At 39.0% G+C, this 21,879-nt stretch overlaps 1 long non-coding RNA gene and 1 pseudogene across 1 annotated transcript in view; both read left to right on the forward strand.

Annotated features, from left to right (window-relative positions):
• The window catches only part of LOC121819209 (uncharacterized), a 45,150-nt gene extending 40,226 nt beyond the window's left edge, over nt 1-4,924 (forward strand). Inside the window, exons 2-3 of the long non-coding RNA XR_006059446.2 lie at nt 1,941-2,067; nt 4,270-4,924. This is a non-coding gene — a long non-coding RNA (uncharacterized LOC121819209). The remainder of the gene's footprint in view (nt 1-1,940; nt 2,068-4,269) is intronic.
• Nucleotides 4,925-20,892: 15,968 nt separating this feature from the next.
• On the forward strand, nt 20,893-21,593 carry LOC114114110 (male-enhanced antigen 1-like; annotated as a pseudogene).
• Nucleotides 21,594-21,879: the final 286 nt, after the last annotated feature.

Below are 21,879 nucleotides of genomic sequence, written 5' to 3' on the forward strand. Positions count from 1 at the left end.
GATTCTGTGCGACCCCATAGACAGCAGCCCACTAGGGTCCTCTGTCTCTCGGATTCTCCAGGCAAGAATACTGGAGTGGGTTGCCATTTCCTTCTCCAAAGTATGAAAGTGAAAATCAAAAGTGAAGTCGCTCAGTTGTGCCTGACCCTTAGCGACCCCGTGGACTGCAGCCTACCAGGTTCCTCTGTCCATGGGATTTTCCAGGCAAGAGTACTGGAGTGGGATGCCATTGCCTTCTCCTTCACTCACTCATTATCAGAGAAACACAAATCAAAACCACAATGAGTTACCATTTCATGCCAGTCAGAACGGCTGTGATCCAAAAGCAATAAATGCTGGAGAGGGTGTGGAGAAAAGGGAGCCCTCTTACACTAGGAGATCAGCCCTGGGATTTCTTTGGAAGGAATGATGCTAAAGCTGAAGCTCCAGTACTTTGGCCACCTCATGCGAAGAGCTGACTCATTGGAAGAGACTCTGATGCTGTGAGGGACTGAGGGCAGGAGAAGGGGACAACCGAGGATGGCATGATGGACTCGATGGATGTGAGTCTGAGTGATCTCTGGGAGATGGTGATGGACAGGGAGGCCTGGCGTGCTGCGATTCATGGGGTCACAAAGAGTCCGACATGACTGAGCGACTGAACTGAACTGAACTTACACTGTTGGTGGGAATGCAAACTAGTACAGCCACTATGGAGAAAAGTGTGGAGATTCCTTAAAAAACTGGAAATAGAACTGCTTTATGACCCAGCAATTCCACTGCTGGGCATACACACCGAGGAAACCAGAATTGAAAGAGACACATGTACCCCAATGTTCATCGCAGCACTGTTTATAATAGCCAGGACATGGAAGCAACCTAGAAGTCCATCAGCAGATAAATGGATAAGAAAGCTGTGGTACATATACACAATGGAGTATTACTCAGCCATTAAAAAGAATACATTTGAATCATTTCTAATGAGGTAGATTAAACTGGAGCCTATTATACAGAGTGAAGTAAGCCAGAAAGAAAAACACCAATACAGTATACTAATGCATATATATGGAATTTAGAAAGATGGTAACGATATCCCTGTGTGTGAGACAGCAAGAGATGCAGATGTATAGAACAGTCTTTTGGACTCTGTGGGAGACGGAGAGCGTGGTATCATTTGGGAGAATGGCATTGAAATATGTATAATATCATTTATGAACGGAATTGCCAGTCCAGGTTCGATGCATGATACTGGATGCTTCGGGCTGGTGCACTGGGATGACTCAGAGGGGTGGTACAGGGAAGGAGGAGGGAATGGGGTTCAGGATGGGGAACACGTGTATACCTGTGGTGGATTCATGTTGATGTATGACAAAACCAATATAATATTGTAAAGTAATTAACCTCCAATTAAAATAAAAAAATTTATATTTAAAAATACACTAATGGAGTTGACAAAGCCCAGGGAATGTAAAGAGTAATTTGTTCTTTTAAATATACAAATGATTAGAGCTAAGAATGAAAAGGATGAGAGAGGCATTCACCTACTTGGAAATAGCAAACATAAAGATTTTTATAATTTACTTAAATGGCATTATTAAAATAATATTGCATACTTATGATATTATGGAGATGCCCCATCCCCTTCAACCATTTAAACCACTCTCTCAGGGCTATTATTCCCATTTTACAGGTGAGGAAACTGAGTGGCAAGGAGAATGAGCAACTTAATGTAGTGTTGAAGCTAGAATTTATATCCATGTTATCTGATGTAGTGTCTGGACCCTTCAACATGTTCTTTCATAATTTCTGTGTATACCTGTGGCTGATTCATGGCAAAAACCAACAAAATTCTGTAAAGCAATTATCCTTCAATTAAAAAAATAAATTAATTAAAGCAATATTCCCAAAGATACTTATTCTACACCACCTAAATGTCTTTATTTAATTTTCCTTCATCCTAGGAGAAACTTTACCAGTGAATATTTACATCTAAATAATCATCATTTTTGATTACCTACTGTGAATCTCGTTCAGCCAAGAATGACATTCTCCTGATTACAGATTACTGAGGAAGCAACGTTGTGACAGGTAAAATAATCAAAAAGAGCATTAGAAAATTTAGGGTGTCTAGGCAAAAGAGAGAAGAACAAAGTGGTCTTTGTACAGCCATAAAACCACCGAGTCATGTGATTGTTGCTCTTCAGTTGCTAAGTCCAGTCCAACTCTTTGTAACCTCAGGGACTGCAGCATGACAGGCTTCTCTGTTCTTCACCATCTCCCAGAGTTTGCTCAGATTCATGTCCATTGAGTTAGTGATGCTATCTAAATATCTCATCCTCTGCCGCCCTCCTTTTGCCTTGGGTCTTTCCCAGCATCAGGGTCTTTTGCAATGATTCAAGTGGAGGCTAGACCAAAAGAGAAATACATTAGGTAGAGAATGATCCTCCGTAACTGTCAAAAAAGAAAGGAACAATAAAGAAAAATACCGAAAACCAAGTGTAAATCATGTGTACACTATAACAAAAATTGAAGACAAGTAACACAGAAAACATTTGAAATGTATATGTCAATTAAGGAATCATAGTCTTAATATACGAGGGGTTCTTTCTAATCAGTTAAAAAATAGCAATATAAAACTAGAAGAAAACATGAGGTGACAATTTATGAGAAAAAAAATATTGTCAATAAGCTTTTGCAAAAAATTCATATGTGTATAAATAAACAGTCCATCTGAGAGCATTAGCTGTCTCTCCATTTGTTTGTGAGAAAAGCACAGTTAATACAAAGTCAGAGTGAAAAAAAAAAACAAAAAGAAAACAAAACCTCACCAAGATATGTATCTAACCATATCAAATTATTTTATCAATTTCCAAATCTAACTTTATTTTTTTCCTAAATAAATCATCTTAAAACGTACTAGAAGTCCTCATTGTATAATTGAATACTAGATAAAGTACACTTGCATAAACTGATCTAAAAGAAAAACTAACATTTCATAATAAATGGTGGGGGAGGAGAGTTAAGTAGGCTTTATCTTGAAAAATAAAGTATGATACTATTGGAAAATGGTTTATCTTATATTTAAGATTTAAGCTACAATTGTATATATTCAATAATTTTTAGAATGGAAAGAATTAAGTGTTGAGATTTAAGGAGGGCCATTATTTTTCAACCTGATTTTATAATAGCAGAGTAGCATAACTCTAGCTCTTATTTGAGTTTTACAACATAATCATATAATGTGTCATTTTTGCAGAAAAAAATAGAATACCTCTTTGATTTTATTTTTATTGAGTGTCTCTTAATACTTCAATCTTCATTTCATTCTCCTTTGAAGCAGCTACTAATCTTAGTGTCCCTGTTGATTTTGTATATTTAAAGTATTAATTTGTATAATTCTGTTGCTCTCCCATATTTCAGTAAATGTGCCTGTGATTTAAACAAATTTCTAATTTTATTTAAACAAATCTCAAAGCTCTCAGAATATCTTAAATACTTTGAAAGCAAGGTTATTTTGCATAGCACACTCTGTGTGCATTAAGTTTTAGCATCTGCCAGCTGGTGAAATACAGTCAACAACTTCCTGGATGTCATGACATAGATGGAGGCTAATGCCAGGTGGGAAGAGCAGGTGCGTGGCAGCCAATTTTGCAAGTGTCAGCTCCTCAGTGAATAATTTTGCTTCTATTGCTTTTGACATTTATTACTTTCTTATACAGCCTCATAACTGCAGTGATTCTGTGAATGAAAGTTTGGGGACATTCTATACAGTATGTTAAAATCGAAGATGCTTTGACATAATTCTTAAGTGATTCTCACAGCTTTAAGGTGATGCAGTCAAGACAGACATAATTATTTCCACTATATACTTGACTTAGAAAGGTTACAAAATTTGCTTGAATTCATAGAATCATTGAATAAGGTAACTGAGATTTGAACCTAATTCAGTTCTTGTGCTAAATTCCTGTTTAATCCAATGTATTATACTGCCACCAAGGGGTATGAACTTTTATTCGCATACATCTGTAAATAAATAGGTTATTTCCATTCTTATGAACTGGGGAATATTGACGATCTCTTTACTTGTCTATTAGCAAAGTAATTTTTTCCTCTGTACCAGGGATGCTCTTCTTTAACGTTCACATATTTCTGAATTTGTATGATTTTATGCTTTAGATACACAAGGAGAACTTAATTATATGAAAAGGTTAACATGTATAGTATTTATTTTATCCAAGGTATTATATCCTAAAATTTATTAACCTATTATTACCATTCTTACTTTAATAGGAATAATAATCAAGATTCCAGGAGAAATAGCAATAACCTCAGATATGCAGATGACACCACCTTTACGGCAGAAAGTGAAGAGGGACTAAAGAGCCTCTTGATGAAGGTGAAAGAGAAGAGTGAGAAAACTGGCTTAAAACTCAACATTCAAAAAACTAAGGTCATGGCATCTGGTCCCATCACTTCATCGCAAATAGAGGGGGAAGCAGTGGAAAGAGTGACAGACTTTCTTTTCTTGGGCTCCAAAATCACTGTAGATGGTGACTGCAGCCTTGAAACTAAAAGACGCTTGCTCCTTAGAAGGAAAGCTATGACTGATCTACACAGCATATTAAAAAGCAGAGACATTACTTTGCCAACAAAGGTCCATCTAGTCAAAGCTGTGGTTTTTCCAGTAGTCTTGTATGGATGTGAGAGTTGGACTGTGAAGAAGGCTGAGCACTGAAGAATTGATGCTTTTGAACTGTGGTGTTGGAGAAGACTCTTGAGAGTCCCTTGGACTGCAAGGAGATCCAACCAGTCCATCCTAATGGAAATCAATCTTGAATATTCATTGGAAGGACTGATGCTTAAGCTGAAACTCCAATACTTTGGTCACCTGCTCTGAAGAACTGACTCATCTGAAAAGACCTTGATGCTGAGAAAGATTGAAGGTGGCGGGGGCAGGGGAATGGGGTGGGGGAGAAGAGGACGACAGAGGATGAGATGGTTGGATGGCATCACTGACTCAATGGACATGAGTTTGAGCAAGCTCTGGGAGATGGTGACGGGCAGGGAGGCCTGGCGGGTTGCAGCCCAAAAAAACAAAAGAGCAAATGGACTCAATATTGTAATAAATTCAATAAAGACCTTATAATCAAAAATATCTTAAAAAAAGAGAGACAGAACTTGAATACAGGAGAGCAATAGCATGTGTGTGCTCAGTTTTTAATACTTTACTGAGATCAGGTAAATACCCTTAAAGTAAATAACAACACATGTCTCAAAATGATAGAGACTTTTGGTGAAGAATGATTTGTCTACTCTTAGAATTTCTCAGTAAAATACTCCTGAATATATATGACTTATGGAAAGTCCAGTGTGTTAGTCACTCAGTCATGTCCGATTCTTTGCAACCCCATGGACCGTAGCCTGCCAGGCTCCTCTGTCCATGGAATTCTCCAGGCAAGAACACTGGAGTGGGTTGCCATGTCCTCCTCCAGGGGATCTTTTCAACCCAGAGATTGAACACAGTTCTCCTGCAATACAGGCAGATTCTTTACTGTCTGAACCAGCTGAAAGTCCTGGAAAGTCCAGCATGGTACCATAAATTAAAATTTAAATTGAATATGTGTCAGAATATGTCAGAAATTTCTAGAGCTATGCAGTTGATGGGATATATTCATCAAATTCCTTCATGACTGGCAGTTTTCCCACCTGAACCATGACGCACAGAGTTTGGGGAAGTGACCTAAAGGTAGTTTTTGAGCACTTCTAACCACAGTCTTTAAACTAAGCCTGGAGGATTGAAGGAGAAACTGCCCAGATGAAAAAAGCTTTGTTGACTTAGGAAATGGCATAAGGACAGTGCAGAAAGTCAGTGAAGAGTCCCTGCTTGAATTGAGGATTCCTTTGCACACTTGCTTCACTACAACTCTGAGATGGAATAAGTAAGTCATAGAATTCTCACAACTGAGTGTAGAAGACAGCTCATACCTCCATTTAGAGAGCTGGAATATAGATTTCAGCAAAAAGCCCCTTTGCTTGGGCTTGGTCTTGTCTCTGCTGCCTGCCTCCTTCTCTGAATTGAATCCACAATTTATGGTCTTCTACTGGCCTCAAGAGGCTGCTCAGGTTTACCTGTGGAGAAGAGTAGCAACATTTGGTAACACCATCAGTAAAAATTTTCATATCACTACATGATCAAACTGTTCTCCAGTTTTATATTAAAGAAAGTTGACAGCTCTTTAATGAAAACATCCAAAAACTGAGGGCTCTCCTTTCCAATTTAATAGCGTCCCATTTTGTAGCAAGATATAACTCAATTCAATGATGAGAAAACAGAAAAAAATATGCATTTTGTGAACTCACATTTCTGTGCAGATGACAAATAATGTTATAAAAACAAAAAGTAGAGATATGTTACTCTGAAATGTATGTATTTCAGCTAACCCCAAATTTGAAAATTTTGAGTGTTTGGAATACTTGAGATAAAAAGAATAGACATCAAAAATTTCAAAGATAATGCTGAAAGGAATAACAAGTGAATACTCTCCTCAGACACTAAACATGTTTCAATATTTAAGCAAGTTTTCTATGTGAATCTGACATGAGACAGATAAATGAAACAAAAGAGATCATCTATAAATGTATTATTTTATATTACTATTAAGTTTCTTTTAAAGATGATGAAATAAATTGATGGAGAATAAAGACGTTGCTCAGTGTCTTGAGTCAAATGGGTGAAAATTTTGTGAAATAAAATATTTTATTTTTTACTAAACACCAAAGTCATTTCTGGAAAAGGAAATGGCACCCAACTCCAGTACTCTTGCCTGGAAAATCCCATGGACAGAGGAGCCTGGTAGGCTGCAGTCCATGGGGTCGCTAAGAGTTGGAAACGCCAGGGAGACTTCACTTTCACTTTTCACTTTCATGCATTGGAGGCGGAAATGGCAACCCACTCCAGTGTTCTTGCCTGGAGAATCCCAGGGACGGGGGAGCCTGATGGGCTGCCGTCTGTGGGGTCACACAGAGTCGGATACAACTGAAGTAACTTAGCAGAAAGTCATTTCTGAATGAATGAAATCTATACATAGGTATTAATTTAAAAGGAATATTCTAGGAATACCAGTGCCTTATACTTGTCAAGGGAAAGGCTACCCACTCCAGTGTTCTGACCTGGAGAATTCGATGGACTGTATCGTCCATGGGGTGGCAGAGTCAGACAGAACTGAGCAACTTTCACTTTCACCGATGCCTTATAAGCTAAGAAAACATAAAAAAAAAGTTGATGTATGGCAAAACCAATACAATATTGTAAAGTAATTAACCCCCAATGAAAATAAATAAACATATATATATATATTTTAGTTTTTTATTTTTAAATTTTAAAATCTTTAATTCTAACATGCGTTCCCAAACATGAACCCCCCTCCCACCTCCCTCCCCATAACATCTCTCTGGGTCATCCCCATGCACCAGCCCCAAGCATGCTGTATCCTGTGTCAGACATAGACTGGCGATTCAATTCTTACATGATAGTATACATGTTAGAATGCCATTCTCCCAACTCATCCCACCCTCTCCCTCTCCCTCTGAGTCCAAAAGTCCGTTATACACATCTGTGTCTTTTTTCCTGTCTTGCATACAGGGTCGTCATTGCCATCTTCCGAAATTCCATATATATGTGTTAGTATACTGTATTGGTGTTTTTCTTTCTGGCTTACTTCACTCTGTATAATCGGCTCCAGTTTCATCCATCTCATCAGAACTGATTCAAATGAATTCTTTTTAATGGCTGAGTAATACTCCATTGTGTATATGTACCACAGCTTTCTTATCCATTCATCTGCTGATGGACATCTAGGTTGTTTCCATGTCCTGGCTATTATAAACAGTGCTGCGATGAACATTGGGGTACATGTATCTCTTTCAATTCTGGTTTCCTAGGTGTGTATGCCCAGCAGTGGGATTGCTGGGTCATAAGGTAGTTCTATTTGCAATTTTTTAAGGAATCTCCACACTGTTCTCCATAGTGGCTTGTACTAGTTTGCATTCCCACCAACAGTGTAGGAGCGTTCCCTTTTCTCCACACCCTCTCCAGCATTTATTGCTTGCAGATTTTTGGATCACAGCCATTCTGACTGGTGTGAAGTGGTACCTCATTGTGGTTTTGATTTGCATTTCTCTAATAATGAGTGATGTTGAGCATCTTTTCATGTGTTTGTTAGCCATCCGTATGTCTTCTTTGGAGAAATGTCTCTTTAGTTCTTTGGCCCATTTTTTGATTGGGTCGTTTATTTTTCTGGAATTGAGCTGCATAAGTTGCTTGTATATTTTTGAGATTAGTTGTTTGTCAGTTGCTTCATTTGCTATTATTTTCTCCCATTCAGAAGGCTGTCTTTTCACCTTGCTTATATTTTCCTTTGTTGTGCAGAAGCTTTTAATTTTAATTAGATCCCATGTGTTTATTTTTGCTTTTATTTCCAGAATTCTGGGAGGTGGATCATAGAGGATCCTGCTGTGATTTATGTCGGAGAGTGTTTTGCCTATGTTCTCCTCTAGGAGTTTTATAGTTTCTGGTCTTACATTTAGATCTTTAATCCATTTTGAGTTTATTTTTGTGTGTGGTATTAGAAAGTGATCTAGTTTCATTCTCTTACAAGTGGTTGACCAGTTTTTCCAGCACCACTTGTTAAAGAGATTGTCTTTACTCCATTGTATATTCTTGCCTCCTTTGTCAAAGATAAGGTGTCCATATGTGTGTGGATTTATCTCTGGACTTTCTATTTTGTTCCATTGATCTATATGTCTGTCTTTGTGCCAGTACCATACTGTCTTGATGACTGTGGCTTTGTAGTAGAGCCTGAAGTCAGGCAAGTTGATTCCTCCAGTTCCATTCTTCTTTCTCAAGATTGCTTTGGCTATTCGAGGTTTTTTGTATTTCCATACAAATCTTGAAATTATTTGTTCTAGTTCTGTGAAAAATGTGGCTGGTAGCTTGATAGGGATTGCATTGAATTTGTAAATTGCTTTGGGTACTATACTCATTTTCACTATATTGATTCTTCTGATCCATGAACATGGTATATTTCTCCATCTATTAGTGTCCTCTTTGGTTTCTTTCATCAGTGTTTTATAGTTTTCTATATATAGGTCTTTAGTTTCTTTAGGTAGATATATTCCTAAGTATTTTATTCTTTTCGTTGCAATGGTGAATGGAATTGTTTCCTTAATTTCTTTTTCTGCTTTCTCATTATTCTTGTATAGGAATGCAAGGGATTTCTGTGTGTTGATTTTATATCCTGCAACTTTACTATATTCATTGATTAGCTCTAGTAGTTTTCTGGTGGAGTCTTTAGGGTTTTCCATGTAGAGGATCATGTCATCTGCAAACAGTGAGAGTTTTACTTCTTCTTTTCCCATTTGGATTCCTTTAATTTCTTTTTCTGCTCTGATTGCTGTGGCCAAAACTTCCAGAACTATGTTGAATAGTAGCGGTGAAAGTGGACACCCTTGTCTTGTTCCTGACTTTAGGGGAAATGCTTTCAATTTTTCACCATTGAGGATAATGTTTGCTGTGGGTTTGTCATATATAGCTTTTATTATGTTGAGGTATGTTCCTTCTATTCCTGCTTTCTGGAGAGTTTTTATCATAAATGGATGTTGAATTTTGTCAAAGGCCTTCTCTGCATCTATTGAGATAATCATATGGTTTTTATTTTTCAATCTGTTAATGTGGTGAATTACATTGATTGATTTGCGGATATTGAAGAATCCTTGCATCCCTGGGATAAAGCCCACTTGGTCATGGTGTATGATCTTTTTAATGTGTTGTTGGATTCTGATTGCTAGAATTTTGTTGAGGATTTTTGCATCTATGTTCATCAGTGATATTGGCCTGTAGTTTTCTTTTTTTGTGACATCTTTGTCAGGTTTTGGTATTAGGGTGATGGTGGCCTCATAGAATGAGTTTGGAAGTTTACCTTCCTCTGCAATTTCTGGAAGAGTTTGAGGAGGATAGGTGTTAGCTCTTCTCGAAATTTTTGGTAGAATTCAGCTGTGAAGCCATCTGGACCTGGGCTTTTGTTTGTTGGAAGATTTCTGATTACAGTTTCAATTTCCATGCTTGTGATGGGTCTGTTAAGATTTTCTATTTCTTCCTCATTCAGTTTTGGAAAATTGTAGTTTTCTAAGAATTTGTCCATTTCTTCCACGTTGTCCATTTTATTGGCATACAACTGCTGATAGTAGTCTCTTATGATCCTTTGTATTTCTGTGTTGTCTGTTGTGATCTCTCCATTTTCATTTCTAATTTTATTGATTTGATTTTTGTCTCTTTGCTTCTTGATGAGTCTGGCTAATGGTTTGTCAATTTTATTTACCCTTTCAAAGAACCAGCTTTTTGTTTTGTTGATTTTTGCTATGGTCTCTTTTGTTTCTTTTGCATTTATTTCTGCCCTAATTTTTAAGATTTCTTTCCTTCTACTAACTCTGGGGTTCTCCAATTCTTCCTTTTCTAGTTGCTTTAGCTGTAGAGTTAGGTTATTTATTTGACTTTTTTCTTGTTTCTTGAGGTATGCCTGTATTGCTATGAACTTTCCTCTTAGCACTGCTTTTATAGTGTCCCACAGGTTTTGGGTTGTTGTGTTTTCATTTTCATTAGTTTCTATGCATATTTTGATTTCTTTTTTGATTTCTTCTGTGATTTGTTGGTTATTCAGAAGTGTGTTGTTCATCCTCCATATGTTGGAATTTTTAATAGTTTTTCTCCTGTAATTGAGATCTAATCTTAATGCATTATGGTCAGAAAAGATACTTGGAATGATTTCGATTTTTTTGAATTTATCAAGTTTAGATTTATGGCCCAGGATGTGATCTATCCTGGAGAAGGTTCCATGAGCACTTGGAAAAAAGGTGAAATTCATTGTTTTGGGGTGAAATGTCCTATAGATATCAATTAGGTCTAACTGATCTAATGTATCATTTAAAGTTTGCGTTTCTTTGTTAATTTTCCGTTTAGTTGATCTGCCCATAGGTGTGAGTGGGGTATTAAAGTCTCCCACTATTATTGTGTTATTGTTGATCTCCCTTTTCATACTTGTTAGCATTTGTCTTACATATTGCAGTGCTCCTATATTGGGTGCATATATATTTATAATTGTTATATCTTCTTGGATTGTTCCTTTGATCATTATGTAGTGGCCTTCTTTGTCTCTTTTCACAGCCTTTGTTTTAAAGTCTATTTTATCGGATATGAGTATTGCCACTCCTGCTTTCTTTTGGTCTCTATTTGCGTGGTATATCTTTTTCTAGCCCTTCACTTTCAGTCTGTATGTGTCCCTTGTTTTGAGGTGGGTTAAACGTATATTTTAAAAAATTGCATAATAGAAAAATGGCTCACTTAACCTCAGTATATTGAACTATATAGATGAAAATAGCTAAATTTTTAAATGGAACAATAAGTATCAAGAATTTTCAGGACTATTGACAACAAATTAATACTTCAATTTTTTTTTAATTTATTTATCTACTTTTGGCTATACTAGGTCTTCATTGCTGCAGGGGCTACTCTCTCATTGCAGTGCACAGGCATCTCACTGTGGTGGCTTCTCTTGTGGAGCATGAGCTCTAGGGCAGGAGGGTTTCAGTAATTGCGGTTCCCATGCTCTAGAGCACAGGCTCAATAGTTGTGGCACATGGGCTTAGTTGCTCCATGGCATGTGGAATCTTCCTGGATTAGTGATTGAACCCTTGTTCCCTACAGGCAGATTCTTTACTGCTGAGCCAGCAGGGAAGCCCCAGTACATCAGTTATATAAAGAACTCAGGCAGGATATGAAGGGACCAGGGGATTCCCTGATAGCTCAGTTGGTAAAGAATCCACTGGTAATGCAGGAGACCCTGGTTCAATTCCTGGGTTGGGAACATCCTCCAGAGAAGGAATAGGCTTCCCACTCCAGCATTGTTGGGCTTCCCTTGTGGCTCAGCTAGTAAAGAATCTGCCAGCAACGTGGGAGACATGCGTTCAGTCCCTGATTTGGGAAGATCCCCTGGAGAAGGGAAAGGCTACCCATGCCAGTACTCTGACCTAGAGAATTCCATGAACCGTATAGTCCATGGGGATGCAAAGTGTCGGGCACAACTGAGCAACTTTCACTTTCACTTCATTTTCTGTGATATCAGTGTTATAAATGTGTTAAGATTCATTTTGGCCAACCTGGATGCTCAGACAATTGCTCTTTTTGTTTATAACTCTTCCATGATCTCCCTCCCAAACATTTATGTTTAAAGAGAAAGTTTTTCTGAGTTAAAAAAGATTTTCCTTTAATGTTAAATACTCTGTCCTTGTACATTACTCTTCTGCTTCTGGAACCTCAAAACAAAGTTTCTAAATAACACTTACAAATTGAAAAGAGAAACATTAACATCCCAATAGATTTATGGGAAAAAAAGTTAAAAAAAAAAAAAAGAATAAAATGGGAAATACAAATAATTCAATTGATGAGGTACAACTCAATTTTATTAATCAAAGACAATAAAATCATACTCTCAGTGAAGTTACATCTACAATGTTCTATCAAATTAACATGAAAAGATGCTAAATTTTATCCTTTAACTGTTCTGAAATAGTTTGAGGTCATGTAAGTTGTTTTAAAAATAATTTGGCAATAATTAAAATGATAACAAATCATTACTTATTGTTTAAGTAATAACTATTAGTTACTTAGGATTTTAGATGTTTAAATAATTTGGCCAAGAAGTTATACTCTTAGGAATGTATATCTTTGTAAAGATTTATTTGTTTATTGGCTGTGGTGGGCCTTTGTTACTGCACCCAGACTTTCTTTAGTTGTGACGCGTGGGCTCAGTCATTGCAGCTCAAGGGCTCTACAGTGCTGGCTCAGTAGTTGTGGCACCTGGGGTTATTTGCCCCACAGCTTGTGGGATCACCCTGCACCAGGGATCAAACCAGTGTCCCCTGCATTGCCAGACAGATTCTTAACCACTTGACCACCAAGGAAGCCCAGGAATCTACAACTTTAAGAAATCATAAATGTAAAAACAATTTGCACAGGTACATTTATTGTCTCAATAATTATAAAAGTAAACACATGGAAATACTCTGTATCCAACAATAAGAGAATGATGAAGTAAACTATGGGAAATTCAATTGATAGAATATGATGCAATCAATAAAATCATTGTTTCTGTTCAGACACTCAGTCGTGTCCAACTCTTTGAGACCCCATAGACTGCAACACGCCAGGCTTCCCTCTCCTTCACCATCTCCTGGAGCTTGCTCAAACTCATGTGCATTCAATTGGTGATGCCATCCAACCATCTGATCATCTGTCATCCCCCTTTCCTCCTGCTTTCAATCTTTCCCTAACATCAGGGCCTTTTCTAATGAGTTGGCTTTTTGCCCCAGGTGGCCAAAGTATTGGAGCTTCAGTTTCAGCATCAGTCCTTCCAAAGAATATTCAGGATCAATTTCCTTCAGGATTGACTGGTTTGATCTCTTTGAAGTGCAAGGGACTCTCAAGAGTCTTCTCCAACACCACAGTTCAAAAGCATTAATTCTCAAGATAACTACCCAACCCCACCCCCACCCCCCCACTGTAGAATGATGAAACTTAGAAATCAAAAATCAGGTAATGTTGTGTCCAATTAGAAAATTATAAGATGGCCTTGGCTTTTTTGTCACTGTTTTGGAGATTTTCTTTCATTTTCTTATGGTCACAGAGCGGCTTTGATGAGGTTGGTGTCCTATGATGTTACTACCTCTCCAACAGAAAAATATCCAGTCCTGACTGTGACTGCCACGTCATCTCCTAGCGATGTCAAGGTCTAGCTATTCCTGTCAGCTGGGGGCAGCATTTCATACATTTCAAAGGCAGCTTTTGTCCTTCTCACAATAAGAGAAAACTAGCTCCAGGTGAACTGGATACCCAGATCAAGAATCTGACTATCTGACTGGAAGACATAAAAGACTGTGTACAGGACATCTAACTTACTAAAAGTCTCTCAGCCAATATTTACAGAGACACTTTCCAATGAGATAATGTATGTCTTTTGTCAAGATTCCCTCTTCCCTAGAAAACACTGATTGACCACCAAATAAATTTTCTATCTTTTCTTACTTTCTCACTGGACTATCCTCCTTTCCTGCACATTTATTTTTTTCCCTTAAATATTGAATGTTAGAGTAACATTCCTTTTCATGAAAAATTCCATATTTGGCTAGTTTCAAAGGCTGTGACACTGTATTTTTCTTGCTTCTAATGTTTGACCCCTAGTAGATGAGGCTGGTGTAGAGGCTTGTGCAGGATTCCTGGTGGGAATACTATTTATGATTATTCTAAAGAAAATGAAGTAAGTAGAAATCTAACAATATGTGTATAAGATGTGAGTCCTAATAATTACAAAATGGTACTAAAAGATGGGGTTTCCCTCGTAGCTCAGAGGTAAAGTGCCAGGGTCCAGCCCCGGTGGATCCAGGGAATTCGAAGGTGGGGACAGAGTCGGTGTCTTTGGAAAAATACATATTTAAATACAGATATATAGAGATATTAGAAACGGATAGTGCAGGAGGAAGATTAGTGGAGAAAAAGAGGCTGAATAACTTGGATTACGTGGAATTGCATCCATGCTCCTGATGGGAATTTAGCCAGAAAAACGGGAGCAAGAAAGAAGCGACATGGGGGAATCAGTCTTTCCGGAAACTGATCCGATTTCTTTATTTTTGGGTTTGCTTATATACCTTTTGTTACACATAGGGATGAATACAGAGTCAGGTGGGAGTCAGCAGTCCTGACCTTTATTAAAATCAGGTGCTTCACATAAATGTATAAAAAAGGTACCTCATCTTCTGGCCATGAGTGAGACCTGCTGACATTTTATGATCCTTTCTTTCTGATAACCAAAAACTTATTTCTTCCAAGGGTGTTTTTTCTTAAACCAGGCACCACCCTCCAAATAAAGTTACATTCCTATAGGGTGAGGGTGTAGTGAGTTACAATCAAGAAAGGAATTTATTTAACCCAAGGTTAACATGGTTAGTCTTAAAGGTTAATACTTATTTCTCCTATATGCTTAAAGGTTAATACTTATTTCTCCTATATGTTAGTTATATTCATTATAAGGGTAGGGAACATGGAGATTTAGCAGCAAACATCAGCCCAACAAATGAAAATCCTTTCACCAATGTTCCCCTTAAGATCTATTTGGTCTTAAGATAGTGATAAAGCTACATTTTTACATAACAAGGACACAGTGATTTATGACAAAGAACAGTGATCTATTACAAAGGAGAAAATTCATTAACTCAAAAAGTCTAGTATTGCTAACCTTAAAAACTACTATATTTCCTTTTCTATAGTCCAAATATATTGATTAATATATTTCCAGGTGCCTAAGGATATGGAGGCCTGGCGGTAATCATTGACTCAACAAGAAGGAAAAGCCCTGTGCTAATTAAGACTCTCAAAATACTCTAAAACTCTCTGTGCTGTTTATGGTTGAGAGGTAGTAAACAGTCATGTGGCAGGAGTATGGATAATCCTGTCACACAAGCTAGTCTGTCAGCAGAGAGGTTTGACCTGAGACATCCTTGTCCCACCCAGAGCAGGGAATTAGCAGCGTTATTGACACAACAAATGAAAAACCCTTCACCAATATAATTCCTAACCAACCCACTATACTAATAATTTCTAACTCCCCAAAAGAATTTGCCTTTAGTAAGTCTAAAACATCTTGTGCCTCTCAGGTTGGGAGGCTGTAATCAATCACATGTGGCCTTAGGAACCTATACAGGTGGGCTAGATAACCTTCAGAGGAGTCCGTAAGCTGAAACACTCTTGTCACGCCCAAGAATTTTTATTGCCTTGGAGCTGCACGTTTACTCCTTCTCTGAGAGAAACGGTTATGGGGGAGAGCCCCCGTAAAGTCAGAGGTGTAGGTGAGAGCATAAAACAGACTCTGGTTTTGGGGTTAGATGCTCAGGAACAGGGGGTCTCCTGAGGCTTGATCACGCCTTTGCGTATGCCAAGCCTCCTTCCTCATGACCTTGCCATGGGCGGAGTTCCTCACACTGGCCCCTGGCAGTAAAGAATCTGCCTGCCAATGCAGGAGTCGCAGGTTCAATGCTTGGGTCAAGAAGATCCCCTGGAGAAGTAAGTGGAAACCCACTTTGGTATCCTTGTCATGGATAGAAGAATCTGGTGGGCTGTAGTCCATGGGGTCACAAAGAGCCAGACATTACTGAGCAGCTGAACAACAATAGCAATAAAAATATATAAGAAGACTTCAGTAAAGAGATAGATCAAGTTCATGGAATTTTGTCAGTAGGCTCCAGTAGCATGAGGTGGGCTTGTGAAATATTTAACAGTTCTCTTGTACTTCAGGAGACATGTGTCTTAATCATCTATTCATATATTTTATTTAAAGGAAAGTAACTTCTTTTGATTTGACAGGATGGGATTCTTTAGAATGGACTGTAATAAGAAAAAAAATACATTTGAATATGTATTAGGTCAGATTTTTGAAATGTAAAAGAAATTTGTCGCAGAAAGACTGTGACCTTTCCACTACAGAAAGGGTAAAAATTGAAGGCAAAGAAACTCAGAATGGTCATGGAAGAGCAGTTTTTAGAGTTATTGGAGGGATATAGATGTCTACAGGTTTCCAGCTGATTCCATCATTAGTTTGCTTTTTCCTGTTTTATTTTTTTTTAATATGAGAATGGGGAGGAAAATTAGTTGTTCAATGAATTAATGAGAGAGAAGGAGTTTACCCCGGTGAAAACCACATATTTCTTCCCACTACTGTATTTTATTCACTTTAAGCAGGGTTAGGAGGAGTATTGACACCTCGAGCAGCTGTGGGTGTCACATTGCCTTTTCTGCTTCCACAAGAAAGGTAAAAAACAAGCTTGATTTGTCCTGGTAATTTGAAAACTTTGATCGAAAGTGTCAGTTCCAAAATATTGTTTAAACATTGTTTTTGCGTCTTCCAAATTTGGCACAAATGGACTTTTGAACCAGCATCTCTAAGTGACCTGGAAGTTGATTTCAGAAATGAGCCACTTTGCCATTAGTCATGCTCATGGCACTGTGCTCCTGAGACCCCATGACAACGTAAGACTTCTGTTTAAATGAGTAGCCATTCTGAATCTGGATGTATACTCTCTTATAATTTCATTTGAACGTCTTACTTGGGTTTGTAGTCTTGTCTATAAAATGAATGCTTTTTCATATAAGAAGCAGCTGATAATTTTAATCAATTCAATTTAAAGGAGTCAAAAAATTGTTATTATACAGTGCATCTTGCCTTATGTCCTTTCTACTTGGAGTTGATTCCATTTTTTAATCCAGTACTAATGAAGCTTCTAGAATGTTTTCCTTGTAACAATTGAAACATCAGTTTTACATGTCTGATAGCTTGGTAGGCTGTCAACTTCATGACCACATGGTTATTTTCTCCAACATCCCTACACTGGTTTCTGTTCTCCTCGCTCCATTTGTCATTTTATCTTCTGTGTTAATTGAAAAGAAACAATTCATTTTATCATTTTCTTGGTTTGGTTTCAATAACTTCTATTTTCTTACACAGCCAACTGCCATCTTGTCCTATCATAACATGTGTGCTTTCTCTATCTATATTTCTAGTTTCTTGGTATTTTTCCCATGGAGTTTTGTGAGGACTCTCCAGTGTAATTGCCAAGGACTGAGTCAGATCATTTTGACATATATCTCACAAAGATACAAAGGGAATACCTTGTGGATTCAGAGAATGTTTTCAGCCTCATTTAGGCTTTGCACTTAGCTTATTTTTAGCTACCTCTTAAAGGCTGGATAAGAGCTTATTCCAGATTTCAGCATGCAATGCTAAAATTGTATCAGTCGTTTCTGGGCAATCAGAAACAGAAGTAGCACTTGTCATTGTGGACACTGGGTGCCTTTCATGATTTGTTATCCCATAACCTAAGGCGGACATCTGTGTTGGGTAACTTTTCAGGATAATTTGTTTCCAAGTCATCCACACATTCTACAGACTGAAAGAGAATTCAGATGGCTCTTCATTCATGAGTAGTATTTCAGAGGATGGAGAGGATGCTTTTTGCTTTGTTCTTCTCAAAGATGAATTTAAAAAAAAAAAGATGAATTTTCTAAGAATGTGGTATTGCTTCTTGGTTTTCTTTTCTTTGAAACTTTGTGATGACTGTATTTCCATGAGAAGTAAAGACAAAACATTTCTGAGGTTGGGGTAGACAAGGGTAGACAGTAAAAACCGGAAAATCATTTTGAAATGTGTCATTTTCAGTTTACCAAATAATCTATTAGATTGTTAAGAGTTACAGGGAATGGGAAAAAAAAAAAGGCTTCTTTATAGATACAGAAACATCAAACATTAGAAACCATCAATACTATTCCAAACAACCACAGTAAAACATCCCTCATCAGTTCATTTAGCCTTAAATGAAAATGAAATGTCAGTCAATCAGTCATGTCTGACTCTTTGCAATCTGATGGACTGTAGCCTGCCGGGCTCCTCTGTTAATGGGACTGAAGTGGGTTGCCATTCGTTTCTCCAGGGAATCTTCCAAGGGATCAAACCAAGGTATTAATTATTCCACTGCACTTTTGGTCAGCAGTTTCATAAAGTTGTTTCTTAATTAAAAAGAGTTCTGGAAATCTTGATCAACACACTAGAAAGATTTAAATATTGTCCAAGTAAGCACATTAGAAGCCTCTCCCCAAAAGTCTATTGTTTGGAGGGGGAGTTTGGGGACTTTGAGGTGTCTGCTTCTGTGTTCTTTCATGGGGCTCAAAGGTGCTACTTCTTCAATTCTGGCCTCTAGCTGGTTTCAGGCTCTTTGTATAAGCATCAGAATAAAACAGAACTGCCTGTAGAGGGATGCTGCTGCTGCTAAGTTGCTTCAGTTGTGTCCAACTCTGCAACCCCATAGACGGCAGCCCACCAGGCTCCCCCGTCTCTGAGTTTCTCCAGGCAAGAACACTGGAGTGGGTTGCCATTTCCTTCTCCAATGCATGAAAGTGAAAAGTGAAAGTGAAGTTGCTCAGTCGTGTCTGACTCCTAGCGACCCCATGGACTGCAGCTTACCAGACTCCTTCGTCCATGGGATTTTCCAGGCAAGAGTACTGGAGTCGGGTGCCATTGCCTTCTCCATAGATACATTTTTTTTGCTCATTTTACAACAGGTAAAATTGGAGTGGGGCTTCCCAGCTGGTACAGTGGTAAAGACTCTGCCTGCCAATGCAGGAGACGTGGGTTCTATCTCTGGGTCAGGAAGATTCCCTGGAAAAGGAAATGACAACCCACTCCACTATTCTCGCCTGGGAAATCCTGTAAACAGAGGAGCTAGATGGGCTATAGTCCATGGGGTTGCAGAAGAGTCAGACACAACTTAGCAACTGAGCACACACAAAAAAAATTGGACTACATGGAAGTTGAGTACTTTGCCCAGGGTCACAGAAGCAATAAGCAAAGAGTCAGGAATTCCCACCAGGAAACCTGGTTCCTATACTATTATCCCAAACAACTAACTGTAAGATGTACCACTACCACCTCCTACACACACACACAGACACACACACACACATGCTGGTGCACTTGGCAAAGCCACTTATCTTCTGAGGAGCCTTCACTATCTCAATTGAAACCTTCCCTCTGGCATTTTGAGGTGCTGTTGTCGATGTATCTTCTTCAAGTAAGCCCCGGGAGGCCCATGGTTTGAAGTTGTTCCAAATAAGCCTGGAACAAATTTATCTCCAAGGCCAACCTCTGTGAACACTGAAGGGCTGAGACAAGATCCCTGCTAGCCATGAGGTCCCCTTTGTACACATGAGAAAAATGCACTTCTTTGGTGGTGAACGTGCTTTTTAAAGTGTGTCTCGTCTGTCCCTTCAGGGCTGAGACAGAGCCACCCCAACCCATGGAGATATAGAATTTCTCTGAGTTTTCTTATAATAGATCATGCCTTTCTTCTATTATGAGTGCAGGGCACTTTTTAAATCCAACATTGTTTGCTTAAAAATTACCTTGTCCACTTCCAAAATTCCAGTTGGAGTATTTGGCTTAGAGACAGATAGTGAGGTTTACAACTGGCAGAAGATCAACCATGCAGATTGAAAGATTTAATGATGCTGTGCATACAGGAGTGTCAACGAGTCTTTACTGCTTGGAGGCATAGTAGGTTTTCAGTGCTTCCTGTAGAGAGGCCAATGTCTATCACGTTGGCCTTATTTTTCTGGTGAAAGGAGATTTCACAGAACTTTCAACAAAAAATACAACAGGTCAACTTCAGCTGGAAAGACTGGTGGCTGTGGCTGGGGGTGGCTGTGGCTGGGGGCTGCTTTGTAGTTCAGTGCAGACCACAAGGTTCTCACACATTTGCAAGGCACTGTGAGGGCTTCCCCAACCACAGCATTTTCTTATCAGAACTCAGGATGTGATCACACCTCCTCCAACCATCAGTCAGAAGGGAGGGTGAGGTTGATTCCATCCTACCAAGGGATACATCTGGCCAGAGAGAGGGTCAGAAGTTAGGGAAGGTCACCTGTGACTCTGACAGGAGCAGTTTTGGGGAAATGGTAGAGAAAAAGAACACTATACACAAACGAACAAAACCAGACATTCATGTGGGTTCAAGGAAGAGACTAAGAGGAGTAAGTCGAGAGGGGATTATAGACAACTCTTTAGAAGACGTATTTTGTAAAAAAGAGTACCAAGATAGCTGAAAATTGTAATCATTACAGTGAAATTGTGGTTAAAGGTATTTAACTCAAAGGGATCCTTAATTTTAGTTCCAGATGCTATTTTTTGTTAACTTATTTAGGAGTTAAATCAGATAGTTTGAAACCATTGTTTTAGTCTCACTAGAGAGCCAAGGTCCTAGGTAATGAAACAGGTGAGTTTGGATGGAATGGTTAATGACGGACCAGGAGCTGATGCAGGCACACAGGATCATTGAAGAGTGGGCCTGGGATTCAACCTTCGGCTCTGAGTGGCACCCGCCCATTGCCAGCAGCAGTTCTAGTTCTAGGGGGCAGATGCCATGTGTCCTGAAATCAGACTGAGGAACTCAGACTACACCGAGGCCCTACAGAAGGCACTGGGGATTGGAGCAGTGAGGAACCAGAGGAAATGAGAGCAAGACCAGCTGGCTACTCCTGAACCAAGATCCTGAACAGAAAGAGGTAGAGCCAGCACCAGTGGGTGACGGAGAAGATGTAGTTGCTGATATCCAGGATCAGATCCATGTGTGATGGAGGAGGCATTGTTCCTGAGCAGATGGAACTGGAGTCCCTGAAGGCCCTTAACTGTCTTCTCAGGCTCTGCGAGCCCTGGGGCTTCATTTGTCAGACCCACCATTAGAAAACAAAGATGAAGATGAGGAGTGAGCCACAGCATGGAGCAACCACAGTTCTGTTCCCATGGACCCAGGGCCCAGAACACACAGAACTGATGAGTAGAATGGCTGGAGTACATCTGTCTGCACCAGGGGTTCCTGCCTGGACTCAGAAGATTATCAATTGTCCAGTGGGAAGATGTGGTACAGTAGGTCCTCCAAGCTAGGCAGAATGGCCTGCCTGGAAGTGACCACCCTTAGAGTGGCCGTATCTACCTGCATTCCAAACCAGAACCAGCACCGTACTGAATACATCTTGGTTGAAATGTCCATCTCCATCCTCCCTATATATACAGCCTATGGACCATAGCCTGCCAGGCTCCTCTGTCCAAGGGATTCTCCATGTAAGAATACTGGAGTGGGTTGCCGTACCCTCCTCCAGGGAATCTTCCTGACCCAGGGATCAAACCAGAGTCTTTTTAAGTCTCTCATATGGCAGGCAGATTCTTTATCACTTGTGCCACCAAGAAAACCCAT

The sequence above is a fragment of the Ovis aries genome, chromosome 3 (assembly GCF_016772045.2).
Source record: "Ovis aries strain OAR_USU_Benz2616 breed Rambouillet chromosome 3, ARS-UI_Ramb_v3.0, whole genome shotgun sequence".
In the NCBI taxonomy this organism is placed as follows: Eukaryota; Metazoa; Chordata; class Mammalia; order Artiodactyla; family Bovidae; genus Ovis; species Ovis aries.